The sequence below is a fragment of the Cervus canadensis genome, chromosome 3 (assembly GCF_019320065.1).
Source record: "Cervus canadensis isolate Bull #8, Minnesota chromosome 3, ASM1932006v1, whole genome shotgun sequence".
Lineage (NCBI taxonomy): Eukaryota > Metazoa > Chordata > Mammalia > Artiodactyla > Cervidae > Cervus > Cervus canadensis.
This window is the reverse complement of record NC_057388.1, coordinates 66,949,246-66,976,164: the sequence shown is the minus strand read 5'-3', so window position 1 is coordinate 66,976,164 and position 26,919 is coordinate 66,949,246. Positions and strand designations below refer to the sequence as shown.

Genomic DNA, 26,919 nt, shown 5'->3' with positions numbered 1-26,919 from the left:
GATTCTCCAGGCAAGAATACTGAAAGATCCCTCCTCCAGATTATCTTCCAGAAACCTGTGTCTCTTGTGTCTCCTGCATTGACAGACAGGTTCATTACCACTAGTGCCACCTGGGAAGCCCTAAACAGCAACAGCAGATTGTACCAACTGGGCTACAGGAAAAGTTTCAAACTCAGTCTGAAAATGACTTTCATATAGCTTGACTCAGCATTCTCAGTCTCAGCATTACTGACATTTGGGACCAAATATTGCCTTGGCCAAAAAGTTCATTTGGGTTTTTGTAACATCTTCTGGAAAAACCTGAAGAACTTTTTGGCCAACCCAGTACTTCTTTGTTTGGGTGGGAGTGGTTTATCCTGTGCAGTTAGCAGCATCTCAGTCTTCTACCCACTAAATTCAAGGAATACCCTTTCCTCCCCACAACCAAAAGTTTCCAGACATTGCCAGATGTTCCCTGGAAGGCAAAATCACCCTGACTGAGTTCCATTAGCCTAGCATAATAGCAAGTGCCCGCAGATTGGTAAGCAGTATAAGGGAGTGCTTAAAGATATGGATTTCCAGAGTGTTAGTCTTGGACAAATTTTGCTCCCCTAAACTTCATCTTCAAAATAGGAATCATAATAGTACTAGCTTCTTAAGACTGCCTAAGCATTAGATAAATATATGCATATATGATCAATTTAGATAATGCATGGAACATGGTAAACCTAAGACATGAACTTCTATTCTCATTTTCTTCCTGTGGAGTGAGGGCATTGGACTAGATCAGAGATAACATGGCTTATTTGCTGCCACTCCCCTCCCTGCCTCATGCCAGACATCACAATAAAGTCAAGGCTCTCATTTCCACTTAGCCCAATGAGGCCTCAGAATCCTCAGCACAACGTTGGCCTTAGGAAGCAACTACTGATAGAACAGGGTCAGCAGGTAAGATGATGCTGAATTACCATGCTGAAGCTACATAAACTTCAAATCATTTTAAGATTAAAATCTTAAATCATCCTAAGGTTAGAGCATCAGTCATCTTGAATGGTGACTACAAGACACATGTGATGAGAAGGACTCATCACCTCTTCAATCCCTTTTATGAAGGAGGGGGAGAGACTTCCAGCATCTTGGCTGTAATCATACAGCCAATGAGTAATTAGAGGTTGGGTCTCCTACCCTCTGGAAGTGTACTCTTTTGCCACTCTCACCATTTGTGGAGAAACACATGTCTGAAGCAGCGTGAGTGTAACCCTCCCCATCTGATACACTCTTAGTTCATTTTTTGTTATCTTTCGGTTTTATCTGGAAAATAGATCAAAGCATAGGAACATATTGTAAGCATTCTTTCAAAAGTGTTAGTCCTCATGATGGCAGAATGCACAAGAATCCACCAATTCCTTCATTAAATAGAGACTCTGCCATTGTATGAAGAACTATTCTTAGCAGACATTTTAAGAGATCCAAAGATGAACCAGTGGGTGTCCCTGCCCTCAGTGATCTTACAGTTTTATATATTAGGCAGACCAGACATGGATATAAATAACTACAAGCTAAAAAATGGGAAATGTCCTGAGAGAGGTACCAAAAATGTGTTCAGAGAAACGAGAAGCTATTTTGGGAATTAGGAGCAGAGAGTCACTTCCTGCATGTCTCTGTTGACATTTTAACTCTTTGTTCAAAAATTATTATTTATTACAATAAAATCAGCTTTGTAGAGGAAACTGCAGCATCATTAAGCTTCCTGGTCAGACAGAGCTCCTACACATTTTAAGTGGATACCATCAGTGCAACTAAAGGTCAGTTTACTAACTCTAATATTCTTTTTTTAATTAGATGTCTAAAATTTTCTGGAAAGTTCTACAGGAAGATTGCTCACCTTCAGTAACAACAGATTGACTTTCTTCCAAGCAGTGACAGAACCAGTTTTTTTAGCATATTATACTGTGGGAGCACAAGACGTATGTATACCTTATACATAAGGTATATACTTTTTCTTTCCTGCCTGAAGGTATATACTTTTATAAAAAAAAGAACATAACAGGGATGAAGGGACACCAACATCATATACATTAAACTATGAGACGATATTTCCTTCAGGACTGAACTACCTCAGAAGTCAGGCTGAACACTCCATTATCTTTGAGGTATTCTCTCCATAGAACGTAGTATTGTTTGTGGTAAATACTAGGTTTGAAAACAACAGCCCACACCTATTTATGTGCCAGGTGCTGCTGAAGTGGGCTGCCAAAATTACCACCACTTCTGCCACCATCAGAAGGCTGCTTGTTAAACCAGAAAGACTTGACAGACTGCCAGAACCACACCCCTCCTGCTACAAACCACACAAGCAAAGTATATGCCTCAAATCCTCTTCTCCTTCATCACCACACTTCTGAATTCATACCTTGCATGGATGCATCTGATTGGTACATTCCAAATCACACGTGCAAGTCTAGCTGCAAGGAAAGCCGGGAAATGTGGTTTTCCATATTCCAGCCTCTGCAGTAAGGCACATTAGAGAAAAGATGGATTAGAAACTGAGTGAGCCAAGCCACAGCATTCACTTTTATCTTTTCCTTCAAATCTCCAACAAGTCTCTTGGCAGAAAAAGGTTTTATATGTTACGTCCTCTTTGGTGTGTTTCTGTTTTTATAGATTAACCCAGAAGGCCTAGTCCTTCATCAATTCCCTTAAATTTCCGTCTCAATCTCCACCAGCAACACCACTATAGTCCAAGCTGCCACCATATCTTTGCCTGGAAAACTGCAGCAGACTTAAGACCAGTTCCCAGGAAATCACTCTTGCTGTCCTGCAAGCCTCTGTCCATTCCTTAGCCAGAGCGGTTTTTTAAAACACATATCTGATCATTGCCCTTAAGATAAAGACAAAACTACTTACATGGTTTTCAAGGTCCAAGATAGGTGGTCTGGTGTCCACCAACTTCATCTGGGCCATGTAGGCCCCTCCCACTCACCTCTTTCCTGCCCACTGACCTGCTTCCAGGCCTTTGTTCTTCCCTGACACAGGATACTCTGCCTGGAAGTGCTGTTCCCTTCTCTTCATTAAGTTAAAAAATGACATTTCATTCTGTCATCACTTCCTCAGGGAAGTCCTCTTTGACTTTCATGATTAGTTCAAATCGTTCTATCTTATGGTCTTATTAGAACTGAATTGGGATTGTGTGCGTGTGTGTGTGTGTTCGTAGCACTTATCACAGTTGTAATTATATTTACTTTTGTGATTTTCTGATTAATTTCTGTCTCTTAACTGCATTATAGGTTGCACAAAGTGAGGACCATGTATGTTTTTAATCTCCCAATGCAAGTCTCAACACCTAGCAGCCTTGGGCCTTCAAATATTTGTTGAATAAATAAAGAGAACCCCAAAGAAATGAACTTTAATGATGGCAGCAGACTAGGATTAAGGGATGTGGGCAACCCTCACAGGCCCAACAGTCAGAGACTGCTCAGCTGTCCAGATCATTCAGATGATCTCATAGCAACTTGATGTCAGAAAGATGCTGTCCCCTTAAGTTACCATTTTGCCAAGATCATAAGTTAACTAATTTTTGTGTTACCTTTTTCTCCCTTATATTTCCCTATTCCTGAGAATGCCCACATCACTTCCACCAAACAGTATCTAAAGAAACTTCAGAGCGGGGCTTAGCATGGCTGCTTATACCCTGGCATCACCCAATTCCCATAGATCTTTCTCTCTTTATAGAAATAAAAGCTGGAAATCCTCAATAGGGGTATATTTTTACCTTTTCTTAAAGTGGGTTTTTCACCTTGGTTTTACCCTCTTCATTTCTCCACAGTGTTGTCAGGACTTTCACCAAAGAAAGGGTCCTGTTCACTGATCCTTGTTACTTACACACAATACCCTATCCATCCACAGCAACTAGGAATATCACACCCCAAGGAAATTAGGACTTCAGGGAAGAAACTATTTTGTTCTGTCTCTTACAGACTGTTAACTTAATGAACTGAATTCCTGGAAGTGAAAGCAAACTTGTCTGAAGAATACATATTTGGCATAAAGCATATCAATACCTAGAGTCCATGTTTTTCCTCCAAGTGAGTGTGTTTTGCTGGGACTGTGAAATGGAGGACAAGAGAGGAAGAAAGTCAGATTTGAAAGAATTTTCTCTATATCATTATTATCTTTTGTAAAGACAAAACACAGAAAGGGAATTAAATTGCCTGTCATCCTACCTACAAAAAATAAAAACCCCAGCTAATAGTATTGAATGATTTCTTCTAATATTTTTCATGCAGTTGTAATTTTTGGGTAAATACAAACTTGAATTGTATTTCTGACTTGATATTATATGTTTTTCTAATTGTTGCTTCATAATTATTGATAGAATATTATGAATTCATTAAAATGATTATTGTAAAGACTATGAATATATGTGATACCAATTAAACTTGGCTTATAACAGAAATATTAGAATTTTGATTGAATAAAAGTAGTTTATTAAGTAGTTCTTTTATCTTGGGGAAGTAATTCAATCTTTCTAAATTTTTGCTTCTTCATTTTTAAAGTGAAGTTCATAATACCTGACTCATAGCTATTATGGAGATTGAAAGTAATAATGTGTCAGCTGAGATAGGTCCCCAAGGAAAGGAAGATACTTATAAAAATTTACTTTTGAGTAATTTCCCTTTTAATAAGCCTCCCTCCCCCAAAGAAATCTAATTCGATCTCTATTTTATTCATGTTGCAATGAAGCATTTTTTCTTCCCCCAAGTTCCCTTTTAGGGAAATCCCTTTAATCCCGTGGAGTTACTGGATTAAAGGATGTGACTTATCTATGGCTCTGAAAATTGCCTTCTCAAGCCTGATGGCAGTTGACATTGCTGTGGCAATGTTGGTTCGTGTTTCCTTCACCCTGTCTCTGCCCACATTAGAGTCACATTCCTAAGGCAAATTGTATAATAATTATATACTGAACAAATAAGAACCAGAAAACCTGCTTGTTCATCCTGTAAGTGGAACCACGTGTTTACTGATTAGGATGGTACCTGGGTAACCTCTTCCTGACTGAGGGTAAACTGGAAAACCATATATGTCCATGAACTTATCCACATGCTGCAGAAGCCTGAGCTCTGGGGGGCTAAACAGTCTTCACTGTTGTCCATTTGTGTTTAACAGCTAAGGCTGGAGTGTGTTTGAATCACAGATAGCTGTTGTTTTAAGGAGTCTGGGACCAGGACATCCTGATCCTACACACCCTTCAGGGTGGAAAGCAGACCCTAAGACCTCAACTTTAATTTGTCCTGATTGCTCCCAGAGGCTCAGCATGGTGAACATTTGCCTTTACCAGTGACTGCTTTAAGTATGAATGGGTGTGTGTCCCAATTCTGGCAAATTGGTCATGAAATTGACCATGCTGGGGGCTTTGGAATAACTTATACCCCAAATAACATGAACTCACAGTAACTTTGGTACAAAATGACCCACATAACACCTACACTGTGTTGTGGTATTTCAAGTGACTTACGAAGACTTATATTTAGTTAGATGCCCATTTTATGTTCCCTTCTGGATTCAAAACACTTTTTCTTATTCCTCTAGAATGTCTTCCCCTCACATAGCACAGTGCTTTGCCTATAAAAGACATTTGTTTATTGAACAAATGCGTAAATATATTTTCTTTAAAATTATGATCTCAATTCACTTGGCTGGGTAGTAGAATTATATTCCTTCTGTCTGCCAGGATACTTTGGTTGCAAGTATTAATAAGAGAACCCCAAGTTAATCCCACTTAAACAAGAGGACATATTCTTTCACACAACAAGAAGTCTGCAGATACAGTGAATTCAGTGCTGGCTCATTCAGTGGCTCAAACACATCAGCCACAGACCCGGGATCTTTCTGTCTCTCTGCTCTGCCAAGTTTACCATAAAGGGTTTTTCCTCAGGCTGGGTGTGACACAGATGCAGCAGAAGCAGAAAGGATCATCCCTCCCTGGAGTCACATTCTTTAAGTAAGAGAGCCTTTCCTGTGAGCCCCAAAGCCAGGTGACTTCATGTTTCTTTGACCAGAGTTGGGGCCACATGATCATTCACATTTAAAGCAGGCACTGGTCAAGACAAACTTCTGCCATGACTTATCTATACTACGAGTTCATACTTGAAAAACAGGACAAAAACTGGAGTTCGGTTAGCAAATGTGGTAGACTACATTTCACCAACATCCACTTTTCCACTCAGGAGGGGATTTATACTCAGCCTCGGCTCTGTGACCTACTTTGTCCAAAAACTTGTCACAGAGGCTTTAAGGGCAGTCCTTGCTTTGCCATGCTAACATCCCCTGTACCAGAGTTACTCAGCAGTATTCCAGCCAGAGGCTGCTCCATCTGCCTGGGTCCCAGGGTAAGAGAATGAAGAAGATACAGGAGTACAGATCCTGCTGAGCGGAAATGCACATTGAGCACAAATTAGGACAAAAAATAATAATAATAATTCTTTTCTTGTTACAATGCAGAGATTTGGGGATTGTTTGTTACTATAGCATATTTTAATCTATTCCTGCTGAAACAGCAAGAAAAAAAGTGAAATGAGTGCTGTAAATGCAACCAACAGTGCTACTCGGTCTCCTTTCATTCCTGAATAGAAAGCAAGATCTGTATGAACACAGAGGTGAGTGATATGACACACCTGACACCACAGTGTCAAGGCCATCCCTCCTGTCCTAACTCAGAGCAGCTACTGAATCAACTCTCCAGTTAGCATTCGTGGCATCACTGCCCTTCCCTTCACCAGAGCTCACAGCATTTGTTCTGAATCTTCCCTTCTCTTGCCAGTCTTTTCCCATTTACCATCAACTTTTTCATATATTATGCCTCCGAGGAACGGTTGCTTCTTCTTTAAAAGCCCAGCCACCTCTCGAGGGTAATGCCTCAACCCCTCCACAAATGTCCATTCTGGTCTTCCTCCTTCCACTCAGATCTTCTGAGCTCAGAAGTGCTGGCATACTCTTCTTCATCCTCAGCTTTCATCACACAATTCTACGGCTGGAACACTAGCACTCCAAGGCCCTTAATATCTGACTTACCCTCTGCAAACTCATAGCTCATTACTTTTAAAAAGATATTCTGTTGCAGGTCCTTGTAAGGGCATATTATTTATCATATCTAATGCTAAGTTTTGATGGAAATCCATCAACATAATATCATAGTCATCCCTGCCATTTACCCAAAAAATGACTATAATTTCACTGCTAAATTTTCACTTATGATTCAGGGTCATTATTTCTTACATTAATTGTTGAGGTGACACAATGTTGACCTCAAGCACTATTGAGATGTATAAATTATCTTCCCTGATGAAAACTGACTGTTGATAGCTTTTGAATAATTTTGTATAAAAAAAAAAACACAATAATGTCAAGGATTTATTGGGTTTTGATCATGTTCTAGGCACCATTCTAAAGGCTTTGTCCTCATTTAATCCTAACATCCCTATGGGGTAGGGGCCATTATCATCTCCATTGTAGCAATGAGACACTCAGGTGACAAAAGTCAGAGAACATACAAATTTTCAAAGCAGCACAATTCATCAGAGCCCCAACGTGGAAAAAAAAAAAGCCCTTCAACTGATGAATGGATAAAAAATATTTGAAATATCTATAAGATAGAATATTACTTAACCATAAAATGGAATGATGTACTGATAATATGCTGCTACATGGATGAATCTTGAAGAAATCTTATGTTAAGTGAAAAAAGCCATTCACAAAAGACTATATATTGTATGATTCAGTTTATATGAAATGTCCAGGTTAGATGAATTCATAGAGACAGAATGTATTGTTGTGGCTATCAGGGATTAGGGAAGGGAAAAATAGGGATTTGCTAAACATCTATTTCTGCTTTATTGACTATGCCAAAGCCTTTGACTGTGGGGATCAAAATAAACTGTGGAAAATTCTGAAAGAGATGGGAATATCAGACCACCTGACCTGCCTCTTGAGAGACCTGTATGCTGGTCAGGAAGCAACAGTTAGAACTGGACCTGAAACAACAGACTGGTTCCAAATAGGAAAAGGAGTACGTCAAGGCTGTATATTGTCACCCTGCTTATTTAACTTATATGCAGAGTACATCATGACAAATGCTGGGCTGGATGAAGCACAAGCTAGAATCAAGATTGCTGGGAGAAATATCAATAACCTCAGATATGCAGATAACACCACCCTTATGGCAGAAAGTGAAGAAGAACTAAAGAGCCTCTTGTTGAAAGTGAAAGAGGAGAGTGAAAAAGTTGGCTTAAAGCTCAACATTCAGAAAACTAAGATCATGGCATCTGGTCTCATCACTTCATGACAAATAGATGGGGAAAGAGGGGAAACAGTGACAGACTTTATTTTTCTGGGCTCCAAAATCACTGCAGATGGTGATTGCAGCCATGAAATTAAAAGACACTCACTCCTTGGAAGGAAAGTTATGACCAATCTAAACAGCATATTAAAAAGCAGAGACATTACTTTGTCAACAAAGCTCCATCTAGTCAAGGCTATGGTTTTTCCAGTAGTCATGTATGGATGTGAGAGTTGAACTATAAAGAAAGCTGAGTGCAGAAGAATTGATGCTTTTGAACTGTGGTGTTGGAGAAGACTCTTGAGAGTCCCTTGGACTGCAAGGAGATCCAACTAGTCCATCCTAAAAGAGATCAGTCCTGAGTGTTCATTGGGAGGACTGATGTTGAAGGTGAAACTTCAATACTTTGGCCACCTCATGCGAAGAGCCGACTCATTTGAAAAGACCCTGATACTGGGAAAGATTGAGGGCAGGAGGAGAAGGGGACAACAGAGGATGAGATGGTTGGATGGCATCACCAACTCAATGGACATGGGTTTAGGTGGACTCCAGGAGTTGGTGATGGACAGGGAGGCCTGGCAGGCTGCAGTTCATGGGGTTGCAAAGAGTCGGACACAACTGAGCGACTGAACTGAACTGAATGAATATGGAGATTTACTTTGGAGTAATGGAAATGTTTTAAAACTGTTACTGAACCTGGACTTGGGTCTACTCACATGACACACAGCAAAGCCAATCTATTGACAGTGGGTTTGGTGAAGGGGAAAAAAAGTGTGTTAGTCACTCAGGCGTGTCTAACTCTTTGCAACCCCAAGGACTGTAGCCCCACCAGACTCCTCTGTCCATGGCAACCTGACCCAGGGATCAAACCCAGGTCTCCTGCATTGCAGGAAGATTCTTTACCATCTGAGCCACAAGGAAAATACAGTGCTTATTGCAGCATCAGGCAAGGAGAACAGGCAGCCCATTCTCAAAATACCTGAGATCCCTGATGACTTTCAAGGAAGGATTTTAAAGGCAGTATGAGGGAGAGGACCATGAGATACATGAATTGGTTGGCATTCAGTTGAAGTTTCAGGCATCGTCAATCTTTTAGTTTTAATTGGTCTGGGGTCTGTGTGCTTGCAGTCAGCAGTTTTCATATGACAGGGATCTGATTTCTGAAAAACAACTTAGGAATGTGGTCCGCTTTTGTTATCTATATCTTTCAGGGAACTGGGAGTTAGGTGACTGCTATGTGGCCAACTTATAGTCTAAATTGTTACCAGTTTCCTGGCCCAAAAGCTCTTTGTTTCAACATGTTCACATTTTCTAATCATTAACTCTTGAGCCAGCTTTTTGAGTCTCAGAGGAGGCCTGGGAAACTAAATACAAAGCCTTTTACTTCAAAAGATGGGGACACAGGGGCTTTTATACAGTTTCAGAGCTCCATAGAGGTGGTGGTTGCACAACACTGGGAATATTCTAAATGCCAGTAAACTGCTCACTTTCAAATGATTAATTTTATGTTATGTGAATTTCACCTCAATAAATTATGCAACTTTTAAAAAGTCAAGGGAAAGGGAAGTCAACATTTAAAAACTGCTGCCTAGAGAACCCATTCTTGAAAGAACGTTATTTTCCCAAGGAAGGCATTGATGTCCACTGAGAGCAGTTTTAGTGGCAGCTGAAGACAGGGTCTTTTTTGGTAAAGTAAGAATAAATGTACTCTAGACAAGGATGAAAGCAGCAGTGCTAAGAGGAAAGAAAGCCTATAGGCTTTGTGACATTTTTTTTTAACTGAGCAGAAACCTTTTGTGTTTATTTCTGGCTTCCAGAAAGTTGGGATTATTAGATAACTGATCCTCCAATACACAGTTCACACTTCTGGATAGGTTCCTTGTATGCACACTTCATGTTGTACACAGCTTGAAGGTCACGATGGTTCCTCTATCTCCCACTGGCCCCTGCTTCCTCAGGCCAGGCTGTGGAATGCTATCAATAATGCATTTCCATTCATTTGCAACTGGATCTGCCCTCTCAGGTATTGCAACTGCAGTCGGTTGTCTGCTGTTCCTTAGTGAAAGCTACTGAGTCACATGAAAGCCAAAACCATTCTGGAGTTGTCATTCCCAGAGATGGACACAGAGCACTACTCAATGCCTGAAGCTGCCAAGTTCTATACAGGGTGGGCTCTGCCACAGGCGAGGGGACACGGGAGGAGCTTGGACCTTTCATTAGCACAGCTGACCCCAGATCAGTTGGCTCCTAGATATATCCTGGGGGCCCTGAGAATGAGCTAATTGGTTAAGAAATGCACTGAGATATTCCTGAGGTTGGCACAGAGTTTCAACTTCTGAAACACTTAGAGTGGACAAGAAGAGACTCACTTCTAAGCAATCTCGGAGAACCACTTATTAGAAATCAAAGATTCAGCAAACCTTTGATTCAGCAGAACTGTCCCTGAGGACAGTCATCCTTAGCTTCCTGCATACTCATTATTCATTTTTGTTTCCCTTTCTTAAAGTGCGTTTTTGTTCTCTAAAATGACATCCAAGAGTTTTCTCCTGGGATTGCCTCCAAGCTTTGGATAACATTTGTATATGGTATTTCTGTAGTGCCTGTTGCTCCAGTTAAAGAAGGGCTTCATCTGAATCTTTGAAAGAAATTTGAATTTTTCAAGTGATGATCTGAGACTGGATGCCTCTTCGTGGTTTAGAAGAAAACTGCTTTTCTAACCAGTATCAACTAGCTGGTCCCTGCTTCCAGCTCGCTTGTGCTTTTCTTATGAGAGTCTCCTACAAAAAGGAAAGGGCCTCCCACTTGTTTGATGGCTTTTTCCTGCTTGTAATTTAGAACACTAATTTTTATATAATAAATTATATTTGATAGTAATTAACTGAATGATTTAAAAGTTGCAACGACATCCAGCATCAAGTTTTTGTAAACATTTCACTTAAAGAGTCTTATATTTCTGCTAACAGCTGTTCTTCTGTGTCAAGGTGCCCCTAAGGCCACCTCTATGCTGGAGGATTCGCTAGCACGGGACTCAGCACACAATTTTACTCAGGGCGATGGTGTGCTCCAGCCAAAGGATACAAAGCAAAACCGGCAAAGAGAAAAGGCATGCGGGGTGACATCTGGAGGAAGCCTGGCCTGAGCTTCTGAGTCCTATCCCCATGAAGTCACACAGGACAGGACATGCTTAATTTCTCCAGCAAAACGTGTTATGTCGACAGCACGTGTGAAGTGCTGCCAACCAAGAGGGCTAAGTGTCCAGGGATTTTATTAGGATTGGGTTCCCTAGACACCCTCTGGGTGGCATGTACTAAACTCTAGAGTCCCAAGAGGAAAGCAGGCGCTTGGCGTAGACCACACAGTTTGCACAGATGCTGTAGGCACAGGGCGTTGCTTTCGGCAGTTAAGGAGTTGTGGGAGCACAGATCAGCCCCCACAACAAACAATTATTTGGTCCAAAACATCAATATTGCTGAAGTTGAGAAACCTTGATTTAAACACTAGTTGCGTCATCAACTAAATATATGGCCTTGAGCTTAACCCCTCTGAACTTCACTCGATCTTCCCACATGAAAAATGGGGGGAATAAAACCCATGGCACAGGATAAATATCTAAAACACTTGAGAAGCTCTTACTATATGCCGAAGAGATAGACCCTGAAGTTCAGTGAGGCCTCCTTCCTAAGAACTGATCAGAATAATGTACATCCATTGGCAACAATTTGCTCATCTGGATAAAGCAAAATCTGGTGTCAAAAAAAAAAGTGGTAGCCAGGAGCCAAAAATGTAATAGAAATGATGCCCAAATATCTCCAGGGGGTTGTAATGCATTGCAATCAGTGGATAATAGTCTTACTGGATGTAAATGGACAAACAATCTAACATCACTTTTCCAGGAACAAAAGCCCTGATTCTGCTTTTCAGAATCACAGAGTGTTTTAGAGTCACAACACCACTCCCTACTGTTGCCAAAACATGCAACTAAAGTGCTCTAGCTAGGAGCATCTTCTCAAATGGGTCTCTTTAACACAAAATGACAGCCTCCTTAACATAAACACTGAAGGTCCTGTCTTTTTTTTTGTTGTTCGTGGACATATATGGACATATCCATTGCTTTTTCTGTCTTCAAACATACAATGCTAATTTCTTATCTTGAGCAAGATTTTGTGAACATAAGGTATAAAATTCTCATTTAGACATCAAATACAGCTCTAACTCTGGACAAACTACCAAGTTTCCCTGGGCCCATATTTATAGATAATTATTTCATGATATTATGTCAAGCACATACACTGTTATTCTCATTTGACAGTTGAGAAAACTAAGGCTCCAGTGTTTAGAACTTATACATCATATTCGCCTTGCCTAAGTGACCTTTTTGTCATGATCTGTATTTTGCTGACTACCCAACCCTGAGAACAAGATGAGACTCTGCATGCTTTTACTGTTCACCTACATCTTCATTTTCTTAAAATTATGTGAAGTCTTTAGGTCTAGATCTCCGTGTCTGATGTGATCACACTAGACACATAGGGCTATTGAATGCTTAAAATGCAGCTGGTCTGAGTCTAGATACTTTAAGAATAAAATATATGCTGGATTTCAAAAACTTAGTATGAATAAAAAGAAAGAAATTGTTAATAACTTTATAGTCACTATATTTTGATTACATTACGGATTCTGATCTGGAGTCAGCATTGAGAACAACTGGTTTTAAACAGCTGGTTTTTAAATATACAATAGAAGAGGGAGAGGAAATTAGACCCTCTTATCAATAGCAAATATACCTATATTATCCGAAAATCAGAACAAGAGTGAATACATATTTACCTTTTAAAAATAGATCTTAAAAAAAAAACCTAAAGCATAATAAATCCATAGACTTGTTGGTTGGCTAGAGCATGTTTGTGCTCAGGAACAGAAGATATAAGAAGTCTGAAACAGCTTTTTAAAATGATTTAACACCAAATTCAAGTCTCTAGCTGCAGCAATGTGAATAGGAGCCCTGGGACTATGAGCTTGGAGTGGAACTTCTCAGAATGCTTTAAGAAAATGGCAGATAAGCTAGACTTGGAGGAAATCCCCACTTTGATAAGGCCGAGCTGAAGAAGACAGAGGTACAGGAGGACACCCTGCCAACTAAGGAGACCACTGAGCAGGAGAAGCAAAGGAGGGAGATTTCCTAAGAACCTGGAGGGTCCTTGACCCCATCATCTTGGAGACCCTAGTTGTGATGTGGAGGAAGAGCCACCTGCAAGGTAGACATGAGCCACACGCTGCACTGTGAACCCCAGGCACTCCATGCTGATGCCACTGGCCCATGAGTCTTTGAGGGGACCCACCATTAAGACTGCCAAATTCTGTGGTTTGCCCTGGGATATTATAGAAAATTATTTGTATGATTAATGAAATTAAACACACCCCACCCCACCCCCACCCCCCGGCATGGCAAGAACAATAAAAACAAAAGTAAACAAACAAAAAAAAAACCACAGCAAAGATGAGCTCACTGAACCTGGCCCCTTCTGACTTTTATAACTGACTTTGGTCACACGATTTCAAACCTTGAAGATTGCTTTTTAATGAAGATGTCTCCTCCGTTCTGTCTACTTAATAAAAGTGGCTAGAAGAGTGAGGTGAAATAGCTTGAAAACTAAGTGTTAATAAAGGCTTAACTCAAACCCAATTTTTAGAACATGCTTAGATAAACAAGAAAAATTTAGAAAAATTAAAGTTAATTTTTTAACTTTAAAAAACATTAAATTTAATTTTCAAGTGCCTGTAATATTTTTTGGGAAGAAAGTGTCAGTAAAGAGAGGTTCTACAGCAGCTGTAATCATCAAAGAGCATTTATTTTTTAAAAAATCACTTGTTTATGTGCTACAAGTTTGCCCAAACTAACATCCTTTAGAGATGACAGAAGACTCTTAGACACTTTGCTAGAAATCAGCACAGTTCTACAATGAGCTAAAACTCAAGCACCTACAGGACTAAAACAAATAATACACCAGTAATGACAAATGACATACAGATAATGAAATGTGTTGACTGAAAGAAAATCACACAACGGAAAAATTGTGAGTTAAGTTTTATTTGGGACCTTACAGAGGACAATAGTCTGAGAGACAACCTCTCAGATAGCTTTGAGCAACTCTGAGAGGTAAGAGAAGAGCCAGAATATATATATGAACTTTTCTGTTGGGAAAAAACATGTAGTCAAAGATCAAAAGAGCATTGCTAATCACAAAGAACACATATCTCAGATGAATGACTTTAGTGCTTTTCTATGTATGAGAAGGTGGAACAATCTGGAGTCACTTGAAATTTTTCCTTAGATATTCATCTCAACTACCTAAGGGCCAGTATATCTGAAGCATAGAATGTTTGCTGTTTTTCTCCATCATGCATTCCCCTTAGAGTACATTGTCAGTGGACAACTCCAGCAGCTGATGGTTTGACCCTCACAGAATTGGAATAGCAGGTAACATTTTTTCTTTACTAACACAACTGCCAATCATTAAACCTTGTAGTATTGCTCACTGTGGTTTTTTTTGGGTTTTTTTTTTTTTTTTGCTCACTGTGTTTTTAACATCGCATTCACTAATGGTCTTTCTCCTTGACCATTTTCCCTAAATTCCACTAGCCACTTTCTCATTTATTGCAAAGATCACCTGCTTATCCCCCACATGCCCCAACCTCCTCACCTTTGAGGAGGCAGATCTGAGGTTTGCTCTCCTGTCTCCTCACTTGGCTTCCTTGTGTATAAACTTTCTGGGCTGGAAAACTCCGTGTCTCAGTGATTGGCTCAGTGTGTGTCAGGCAGGCTGACATGGCTCAGTAATAGTATCAAAAGCAAGAACCGCAGCTATGATGAAGCCTAGAGGGAGTGTATGAGAAATAATTTCCTTTCCAATTTTTGGACTCAAAGAAGAGGCTATCAAGCCTCCAGCCATCTAGGTATGCATCATACCTCCCACATGTATCCTTAAACACCTTTTTTAAAAAAATGTCTATTTGGCAGTGTCAGGTCTTAGTTGTACATGTGGGATCTAGTTCCCTGACCAGGGATCAAAACCCAGGCCCTCTGCATTGGGAGCACAGAGTCTTAGCCTCTGGACCACCACTGAAGTCTTTCAAACACCTTTTATTTATTTATTTATTTCATTTTTTTTTTTCAAACACCTTTTAAAGTGCTTTGATAGGGCAACTCTGTGGGGCAGGCAGGAAGGATTATTGACCCCCACTTATAAGGGATCTGTCAGTCAGGAGGGTCTTGGCTCTAAGTAACAGAAAACCCAATTTACACAATAAAAAAAACATTTATTATGTCACTTAACTGCAGAGACAAAGCTTGTTTTTCCACAGCGGGGAGGAAGTCAATTAAAATCACCACCTGACAAGATGAAATTTACATATCAGTTACCTATAATTTAGAAAGAGTTGTAAAAACAGCTCAAAGAAAATGAACAGGGCTATAATCTGATAACTCAAAAGGGTATGCAGTAGTCAATGCATATTTTCCACTGAGATGCAAACATTTTTTTTTATCTCTCCAAAAAAGTCATACAGTAAGCATTTGTTTAACTATTTAGAGATTTAAAAAAGAAAATATCCATACTGAGAATGACTTTTTTCAAAAGAAAAATTTCTGAAGTATTCGGGTCATAAATTTGGACAAAATATAAATAAAAAATGAAAGATCAAGTATACCTGAAACTAACACAACATTGTAAATTAAATACTGTATACTCCAATAAAAATTTTTTTAAATGCTTAAGAATCAAAGACAGTGTCCGCACCTCAGGCTCAAAGCAATGCTCTTACAGGGAAGAACAAGTCCCAGGGTCAGAATCTGCACAGTTTGAGGCTGGCATAAGAAAACTCTGAGCTTGGGGGAAGCTGCAGAAAACAGATGCTGTGACCAAGTTCAGAGTCAGGATTCTGAGAACTCCTCTTTCATGTCTTGGAGATCTGAACATAGCAGTTGGTGGAAGCCAAAAAGTCAAGTGAGTCAAAGAGCACTCAAGGAAATGGGACATTTGCTGATAAACTGCAGCGTGACATGCACTAAAATATACACCCACGGAATCCTCTAACTGCTAAGGAGACGGGGCCAGATACCCTCTGCTCGTCTTTTCAGAGCCCCTACCCACTGTTCTCCACCTTCCTCTGTGCCCAGGACTATATAAGTGGTTCTCCACATGTGGTCCCAAGACCAGTTGGATCAGCATCACCTGGGAAGGAGTTAGAAATGGAAAATCCAACCCCCTTTCCCATCACTGAATCAGAAATCTGCATTTCAACAATACCTGCAGGTGATTCTGATGTAAGCCCAAGTCCCAGAACCACTGGACCTCATTAAAAGGGCTCTCTTGCCCTCAGGATTCAGGTGGGTTCATCAAGTGGGAAGACCCTGCAGAAGGTGAGAGGGAGGAGGTGTGTGAGCCCAGGTTACTTGTTCCCTAGCTTCCCACCTACACAGTCACATCAGGGTCCACCCAAGGGGCTATTCCTGTCAGGTTCGTCTTTTGACGTGACTGACTTCTGAGTTCTGGCAATTGACTCTGTCCCTCTTGTCAAGTCTAGGGGTGGAAATGACCTCACTGTTTCTATCTTGTGATACTGCACTATCCCCGTGGCTTCCTTACACCTTGTCCATGTGAGGCTGCCAGGGCTGACACTATGACAGGCGGCCCGGACCTAAGTTTCCGTTTCCCCTGAAATGGTAAATTCCCTACCCCCATCAGGCCGCCTGGAGCCAGCCAATCAACAGGCGCCCAAAAGGGAACAAAGGGAACATATCTAGGGAAAGCTGAAAAGCCCGCGAACTCCTAAGTTTGAACAAAAGCCTGCGAAAGTTTGAACCAATAAAATTGCTTTGCAAACATGTAACCAATCCGCTTAAGCCAGCTACCAACTGCTTATGTTCACCCTATAAATTGGTGTAACAGCTAGGGCTCGGGGCTCTCTGACCCCGCACCACTGCGTTGGATGCGGCAGGAGCCCTGGCTAGAGTCAGTAATAAACTTCCCTTTTTGCGAGTTGCATTGTCTTGGAAGCCTTCTCTCTTCCCGCTCAGGGATTCGGACATCAGGCATAACAGTCCACAGCTTTGTAAATGGTTCTTCTATTAAATTTTACTAAACTCTTCTACTAATTTTTACTAACCTAAAAAGTATCTGTTTTAAATGTGTCATTGGTTTCGTGCTAGAACACTGCCATTTCTGCCATTACTCCCATTTTGATGATAAGGAAATTTATCATCAGTGAGCAAGCCCAAGCTTGCCCAGTAAGGAGCAGAGATGGGCTTGAAATCAGGGCTTCAGGGCACAAAGCCCCAGCCTTCTAATTGTATGGTTGGTCTTTCTGATGTGGCCAACTCCCTTTTTCTGAGTCCCCTCCTTAACTTAAACTATCAGTATATTGCAGGAAGGGGGATCCCTTCCAGGGCCCGAAACTGGGCTCTTGTCTAACACTTGGAAATGAATTGTCCGAGGAGACACATGTGCTGACAAAGCAAGAGATTTTACTGGGAAGGGCACCCGGGTGGAGAGCAGGAGGTAAGGGAACCCAGGAGAACTGCTCTGCCACGTGACTCGCTGTCTCAAGTTTTATGGTGATGGGATTAGTTTCCGGGTGGTCTTTGGCCAATCATTCTAATTCAGAGTCTTTCCTGGTGGCGCACACATCGCTCAGCCAGGATGGATGCTAGCGAGAGGGATTCTGGGAAGTGGACGGACACACGGTGTCATCTTTCAACCTTTCCCCAACTCTTCCCTTTGGTGGTGGCTCATTAGTCCCATATTCCTTATCAGGACCTCCTGTCATAAAACAACTCATGCAAATAGTTACTATGGTGCCTGGCCAGGGTGGGCGGTTTCAATCAGCGTGCTTCCCCTAACAAGTATGCTGCCATCTGACAACAGGATGGGTCAGGAGCCAATCTTCAATCAAATAATATCCAAATTTTCATTATTGTGAAGTCTATTTACATAGATATATGTATATAGATAAAATATAGAGATAAATATAATATGGAGCTATATATATGTATATGTATCTTCAGATAGAGTAAGTTTTGAATAAGTAATGAAGTATAAAAATACATTCTGGTAGCTAAGACTACTGGGGAAAAAAAAAGAGTTCTTCACAAGTTAACTTAAAGTATTCTAATCTAGAATCTTAAAGGACTTTTTCAAAACCAAAAAAATAAATAAATAAACATCCTAAAATGTATCCAGAAGAGTAAACAGACTAGTGTAGTCAAAAGCAAATCTAAAAAAAAAAAAAAGCAAATCTAAGTCAAAAGCAAATCTAAGTATATATACTAACTCAACTCATTATAAAGGAAGCATTACAAGTCACTTAGAGAAGAATCATTCAGTTAATAAAAAGAAAATTGACTTGGTATTAGGGAGAAATAAATCAATTTAGACTTGCACTTCACAATATTATCCAAATAAACCCTGTGTGAATCAAAGGGCTAAATGTAAATAAAACAAAATAACAGCAAAGCACCATAAAAATTAGAAGATTTATTTTTCCCAACAGAATAAGACTTTTTGAACTTACATGGGAAAAAATTACAAAATAAAATATGATTTTGATATCTTAAAATATATTAAAAATAAATCACAAGGCTAACAAAGTTATAAAAAATATCTAGAACCAAAAATGCAACATGTAAAATTTAAAGGGGCTATTTCAAATCCTAAAAGATGATGCTGTGAAAGTGCTGCATTCAATATGTCAGCAAATTTGGAAAACTCAGCAGTGGCCACAGAGCTGGAAAAGGTCAGTTTTCATTCCAATTGTTAAGAAAGGCAATGCCAAAGAATCCTCAAACTACCGCACAATTGCACTCATCTCACACGCTAGTAAAGTGACGCTCAAAATTCTCCAAGCCAGAGTTCAGCAATACGTGAACCATGAACTTCCAAATGTTCAAGCTGGTTTTAGAAAAGGCAGAGGAACCAGAGATCAAATTGCCAACATCCTCTGGATCATCACAAAAGCAAGAGAGTTCCAGAAAAACATCTATTTCTGCTTTATTGACTATGCCAAAGCCTTTGACAGTGTGGGTCACAATAAACTGGAAAATTCTGAAAGAGATGGGAATATCAGACCACCTGACCTGCCTCTTGAGAGACCTGTATGCTGGTCAGGAAAAAACAGTTAGAACTGGAACAACAGACTGGTTCCAAATAGGAAAAGGAGTACGTCAAGGCTGTATGTTGTCACCCTGCTTATTTAACTTATATGCAGAGTACATCATGAGAAATGCTGGGCTGGATGAAGTACAAGCTAGAATCAAGGTTGCCGGGAGAAATATCAATAACCTCAGATATGCAGATGACACCACCCTTGTGGCAGAAAGTGAAGAAGAACTAAAGAGCCTCTTGTTGAAAGTGAAAGAGGAGAGTGAAAAAGTTGGCTTAAAGCTCAACATTCAGAAAACTAAGATCATGGCATTCGGACCCATCCCTTCATGGCAAATAGATGGGGAAAGAGGGGAAACAGTGACAGACTTTATTTTTCTGGGCTCCAAAATCACTGCAGATGGTGATTGCAGCCATGAAATTAAAAGACGCTTGCTCCTTGGAAGGAAAGTTATGGCCAACCTAGACAGCATATTAAAAAGCAGAGACATTACTTTGTCAACAAAGGTCCATCTAGTCAAGGCTATGGTTTTTCCAGTAGTCATGTATGGATGTGAGAGTTGAACTATAAAGAAAGCTGAGCGCAGAATAATTGATGCTTTTGAACTGTGGTGTTGGAGAAGACTCTTGGGAGTCCCTTGGACTGCAAGGAGATCCAACCAGTCCATCCTAAAGGAGATCAGTCCTGGGTGTTCGTTGGAGGGACTGATGTTGAAGATGAAACTCCAATCCTTTGGCCGCCTGATGTGAAGAGCTGACTCATTTGAAAAGACCCTGATGCTGGGAAAGATTGAAGGCGGGAGGAGAAGGGGACGACAGAGAATGAGATGGTTGGATGGCATCACCGACTCAATGGACATGAGTTTGGGTGGACTCCAGGAGTTGGTGATGGACAGACAGGCCTGGCATGCTGGGGTTCATGGGGTCGCAAACAGTCGGGCATGACTGAATGACTGAACTGAAATGAACTGAAAATTTAAAGGCTGAACAATTAGATACCAAGCACCAAAAGAACTTTGTCTTAAATAGAAGAAAAATCAACCTCACTGAGCATTAGAAAATGTAAATTTAACATGAGGAAATTATGTTCAGGACCTTGGTGTAGACAAATTTTCTTTAAAAGGACAAAACAAGCATTAACTATAAAGGGAAATAATGGATAAACTGGAGTTTGTTAAAACATGTGTTTTGTTCATCAAAACACCACTAAACAGTAAGAAGACAACCCAAAGAGTAAGAGAAGATATTTGATATCTGACAAAGGACTCAAATCTAGAATATAAAAATTTCTTATACAATTCAATGAGAGAAAGACAACTTCATCTGAAAATTAGCAAAACACTCAGTCTACTTACAAGAGACAGTATCTCCAAATGGCCAGTAAACATTTAAAAAGCTGTTCAACCTCATCAGTCACCAAGAAATGCAAATAGAGGTAACAATGATACATCAATATACAGCTTGGCCAGCTTGTTAAAATGAAAAAGACTGACATTATCAAGTGTTAACCCAAATTGGGGAAACAAACTCTTAGACACTCATTGTAAGAATCTAAATTGATATCATTTTAGAAATTACTGTCTGGCAGTACTGAGGCTGAATACAGGCATACACCACGGTCCAGCAATTCCACTTGTAAGGTGCTATACAAAAATGCATACTCATTATCACCAAAAGAAATGTATGAGGAAAAAAAAAAAAAAGAAATGTATGGTTATGCTTAAAATCCACAGCTGAAAACTATCCAAATGTCCATTAATAGCACAATGAACAAGTATATTGTGATATGCTGCATTTATAAAATGGAACACTACACCAAAATGAGAAAATAAAGCTGGACTAGCCTATTGCTCTTAGAAGTCAGATGGGTGGTTACTTTTGTGGTAACAATGACTGGGAGGAGGATGAGGGGGATCCTGAAGATGGCGAATTTGTTTTCATTCTTGTTGTGAATGCTGACTCAGGTGTGTTTGCTTAGAGATAATCAGAAACTTCCCTGTGTGTATCTTTATGCTTCAATAAGAGGTTTAAAAGTAACAATAAGATGACTTTCTAAAAATGATTTTCAAGTTGATGATTCTCAGTATTGGCAAGAGTACAGTAAAACAGATGCTTTCATATACTGTTGGCAGAACTGTAAACTGATCCAGCCTTCCTGGAAAGCAAATTAGTAATATGCATAAAAATATTTAAAAGTCCATGTGGTTCAATCCATTAATTCCACCTACATGAATCTATCTTAAGGTAATAATTCACTCCAAAAGATGATGAGGAAAACATGTGCGACAGTATACAAAGCTATGTATAATAAACTATGTATATATAACACAACCCCGACTATTTTAAATATGTTTAGAAAAAAAGACAAAGGAAATATGCCAAAATATGACTATTACGGGTTGAATGTTTAGGCCCACTCCTCTCTCACTCTACATCCATCCCAATTCATGTCAAAGTCCTAAACCCCAGTGTGATGATGTTTGGAGGTGACTTTTTGGAGGTAATTAAGCCCAGAAGAGCACACAGTGGGTGGAGGGCGGGGGCGGGTAGGAACTCTTATGGTGAGATTAGTGCCCCTAGAAGACATATGAGAGCTCTCTCTATCATGCCAGGATACAGTAAGAAGGTGGCCAATGACGAGCCATGAAGAGATACCTTACCAGAATTGGACCAACCTGGCATCCTGATCTTGGATTTCCTGGCCTCCAGGACTATGTAAAATAAATGCTTGTTGTTGAAGCCACCCAGTCTGAAACCATGCCCCATGGAGTTAACAGAAGCTGATAATAGCAATTCCTGAGCTTGTCTTACAGAATAACAAAGTAACAGCTTGTTAAAATCCCTTTGCTTATAAACTACCTTCATTGATTAAGTTCATTTATTTTTCTTTCCTTCTTTCCTTTCCACTCTTTAATCACATACTTTCCCAGCTTCATGCCGCCCATTGGTTTTATAGGAACTTGGAGTCTGTTCCTGCCCAGTGCCAGCCAGCTAAGTACAGGTTGGGACCACCCACTCCAAATCTGGGCCAGAGCAGATGTCCAGTGAATGGCCTTCCGATGTCAGAGGACCAAAAAACTCCACTCTCAGATCACATTAAGCCTCTATTTTGAGTATGCAGAAGCATGTGACCCAGATGCACCTGCTCAGAACACCAATTCCCTCATCTTTTTCCTGCCTCTGATCACCTTTCCCAGCCCAAGACCACCTGTTTATCCCTAAAATATCTGAATCCTCTCAGCTTTGGGGAGATGGATCTGATACTTGTTCTCCTTTCTCCTCATCTGGCTCCTCGTGAATAAACTCTGAGCTGTAAAGCTCAGTGTCTCAGTGTTTCGCTGTGTGTTGGGCAAATGTACTGGGTTCAGCAACAAGTTCTGTGCTAACTTGTTACAGCAGTCCAGGTAGACTAAGACAGTGATCAATAGTTACATCTGAGTTTATGAGATTACGGGTGAGTCTGTTATCATTTCATTCTTTTCCACATTTTTTTCTACTCTTTAAGAATTACTTTTTAATTTTTATAAAGCGTGAAAAGAAAGTGAAAGTGAAGTCGCTCAGTCATGTCCGACTCTTTGTGACCCCATGAACTGTAGCCTACCAGGCTCCTCCGTCCATGGTGTTTTCCAGGCAAGAGTACTGGAGTGGGGTGCCATTGCCTTCTCCAGGAGATCTTCCCAACCCAGGGATTGAACCTGGGTCTCCCGCATTATAGGCAGATGCTTTACCATCTGAGCCACCAGGGAATTCTTATGCTTATAAAACATAATTACTCATTAATACATGACCACATCCCCACTGTAAAAGTCAAACAATAGAGAAATCAGAGAAAAACATAAAAAGTATCCTTTAACATATTATCTCACCAATTCTTCTCCAAGTTTGATTTCTCAAAGATAAGCACCAAGAAAATTTTGTATATGTCACTTTACAGGTATTTTATTCTGTATTTACAAACATGCATACATGTGTAAAGAAATACACAAGCACAGAGATTTTTTTAAGTTTGCTTACGAACACAGTTAAGGAAGCTGGATACTCCCAGTTGAGTGTCTTGTTTAACTTACACAATGATTTAAAATGTTGCATAGTTGCACAAGTTGTGTTTTTCTACAACATAAATAGCTTAGTACCTATTGTCATACACCTGCCTGGCCCTTAAGACTTGACACCTGCTTGGCCTCTCCTGGGGTCGCAACGAGTTGGACATGACTGAGCGACTGAACTGAACTGAACTGAACTGGCCTCTCTAGGCTTTTATGTGTGTGACTCTGGATCTCTTTTACATATTGCTCTTTAAAATGCTTTCTTTAAAAAAAATCAAAATGCTAAATAACAAGTATGTGAGCCTGACAATATATCTAGACCTATCTAATTCTTTTCTACATAGTGTTCCATAGTATATACTACTTTTATATTCAAAATTTTGAAAAGTGCATATTATCTTATTTATAGGAGTTTAGGTGCACATTTTCAATTTGATTCACGTTTCCTGAATGTGCTCCTGTCTGCTGATTAACGATGATACAGGAAGTCTTTAGTCCCTGTTTAATTATTCATCAAAGATGGTTCGTGAAAGGGTGCATCGCTGATGTGGAAGGCTTTCTTACACTGAACACTCCATCAATAAAGACTCCTGTTTGCACAGTGGAAAAGCAAAATTATTACTTAGAAACTCCCTTGAGGAAATGTGCTTTTTACACAGAATGGATTATATGTCTAAATGTCAAAGGAGTTTTCTTAATTTTTGTAAATATCCTTCATGCCCAGGAAACAGCAGTAGGCTGGAGGTTTTGTGAATCTTAATTGCCTCCATTACCGTAGATAAAGCTTAAGTCATGTTTATCCTTGGTTCTGTACATTTCTGTATACTGTCTATGTTCGAATCATTTCATGCCTTCTTAGTTCAAGTATTTAAGCCTTGCATCCCTCAAATATGGTAATTTCCTGGAGAAAAGGTTTATTCTATCTATGTGTAGGCAAAATAAAACCCAGGCATCCACCTGGCTCTGCCTCATCAGGGAATTGCAGACTGATTCTAGCGCTTGAGAGTAATTAGAATATGAGTAATCAGAGTCTTGCTGGCATTCTCAGATATCATTAAAGAGGATCTGACACAGCCTATGTTGACCTGTCTCCAATGCTCTTTCCCCAGTTCTCTTCATCCCCTACCATCTCAAAAATCTGCCAGAAAGCCTCTCTTCCTATAGCTTACTCTTATCTCTCCCTTTTCAAAGTTAGTTCTCATCCTTGCTTCTTTGTTCTTTCCAACAGCTTGCCTCCAATCTATAGTATAGGACTCTGGAGTAGGGGCAGAGATGCAAGGGAACGATCCCATCAGACAACACCAAAACTGACATGCCAGGAGGGAGGAAGGCATGAGGGATGGGACAAGACCTAAATATTCCTGCTTAACAAATTTTTTTACAGGTTAAATATACCTACCGGGACTATATTTTTCGGGTGAACAATTTATACCTAACAATCCAGAACTGGGAAGTATAGTGAAGCTGGGATTATTTTGGAAAATAAAAAAAGAGGTTTTTTGCAATTTGTTGGTTTGTTTCTTAAGAAAAGGAGGAATGTCACATTTCCTAAGCACAAGATACCACGGGATGCCCCTTTCACAGGTAATTTTGTCTAACTAGCCCAACCACCCCGAAAGGAATGTATTATTGATTCCATTTTACACATGAGGAATATAATGGGCACTTTTGGCATATCTATACATCTCCTAAGGAGCACGGCCTTCTCTAGGAATTGTCCTGTCAAATTCCCCCACCCACAAAGGTAACTTCTCTGGCAGCCACTGACTGGGCCAGAGATGTGACCATACGCCATGAGGCAGGCAGATCAGATATTATCTTACAGAAGTTTGAAATCGGGATTCAGAGAGCAGTGGCTGGAACTAGTCAAACAATTAATGCTCTTAGAGAATCTTTGGGATGGTTGGTCTGAAAATTCACATTCAGTTGTGGAAACTGGGAGAAAGTCAATGCCCCTGCTTAGAAAGGGCTGAGAGATGGGTAGTCTGTTGGGGCTGGAGTTGGGTGAGGAAGGGGAGGCTCTGGAGGAAATTGGACAATGGGTTTGTGGTAAGAACACAAGAGAAGAACCCTTGATTAGTGGGCTGTGGAGAAGCTTCGGGAGCAGACAGGGGATTTAGAAAACCTGGCAGGCAATGTTCAGGGTAACTCCTGCTCTGGCCTTTGTATGACCTCCTCAGTGAAATGGGGTGAGTCTCTCACGTTTTCAGAAAGTAGGCTGCTATTTCTGGATGGTGCTGAGCCCTCTGTCAGCGCTGGTGTGGAATAGGAACAGTGCTGGACATGGGACAGCTGGCTGTGGGGTTGAATGAATGAAGGCAGGGGCTGTGGGAAGTCCAGGTAGAGAAGAAGCAGATAAACTGGGTTGAACAGAGTGAAGGCTGGCATGAAGGAGGAATAAAGGTGAATGACAGGGTAAGGGTCTTGTTTTCCAGGTGGCGATGTGTTTTGTTATTCCCAGGTCCTGATTCTCATTCTTTCCAGAAGCCCAGATTCTTTCCTGATCTTGCTTTCTGGGAGACAGTCTTGTATACTTATTATAAGTTCTCTTTCTTAGTTAGCCTGGCTCAAGGTTGGGTACTATTAATATTACTTGTGACCAAAAGCCCTATTAAGTACAAGGAATCTGTGGTTCCTAGAGATTAAATAAATTGAGAAAGTTTCTGTGACTACTTGGTTGTAGGAGGTGGGGTTCACACCCATCTCCTTGTGCTCTTTTCCTCACACTTTCTGCTTAGTCACACTGGCCACATGGCTATTCCACAAACACACTAAGTGAACCTCCATCCTATGGGTTCTGTGTGCCCTGCTCAGAACAACCTCAAAAGTCACTCTTTCATCTCACCCAGTTCTCAACTCAAATGTCAGAGATACCTACCCTGATAACTTAATCTAAAATAGGCATTCTTTAACCTCTTTCTTCACTTTATTTTTTTTTTTTCAGTTTAATTGAAATAGAACTGATGTGAAAAGTGAAAGTGTTAGTTGCTCAGTCATGTTCAACTCTTTGTTGACCCCATGGATCACCACAGACTTCCAGGCTCCTCTGTCCATGGAATTCTCCATGCAAGAATACTGGAGTGGGTAACCATTCTCTTCTCCAGGGGATCTTCCCGACCCAGGGATAGAACCCGGCTCTCCTGCATTGCAGGCATATTCTTTACCATCTGAGCCACCAGGGAAGCCCATAACTGACAGACAGCACTCTATAAGGTTAAGGTATACAGCACAATGACTTGACTAACATATGTGTGCATGCAAAGTCACTTCAGTTGTGTCCAACTCTTTGTGACCCTATGGACTATAGCTTGCCAGGCACCTATGTCTGTGGGATCCTCCAGGCAAGAATACTGGAGTAGGTTGCTGTGCCCTCCTCCAGGGGATCTTCCCAACCCAGGGATCG

The 26,919-nt window shown here is 40.4% G+C and overlaps 1 non-coding gene and 1 pseudogene across 1 annotated transcript; one reads left to right on the top strand and one right to left on the bottom strand.

Annotated features, from left to right (window-relative positions):
• Nucleotides 1–13,363: 13,363 nt before the first annotated feature.
• Nucleotides 13,364–13,632, top strand: LOC122437783 (annotated as a pseudogene).
• A 9,512-nt stretch (nt 13,633–23,144) lies between these two features.
• Nucleotides 23,145–23,216, bottom strand: TRNAY-AUA. Its single transcript has one exon. It is a non-coding gene; the product is annotated as a tRNA-Tyr (tRNA).
• Nucleotides 23,217–26,919: the final 3,703 nt, after the last annotated feature.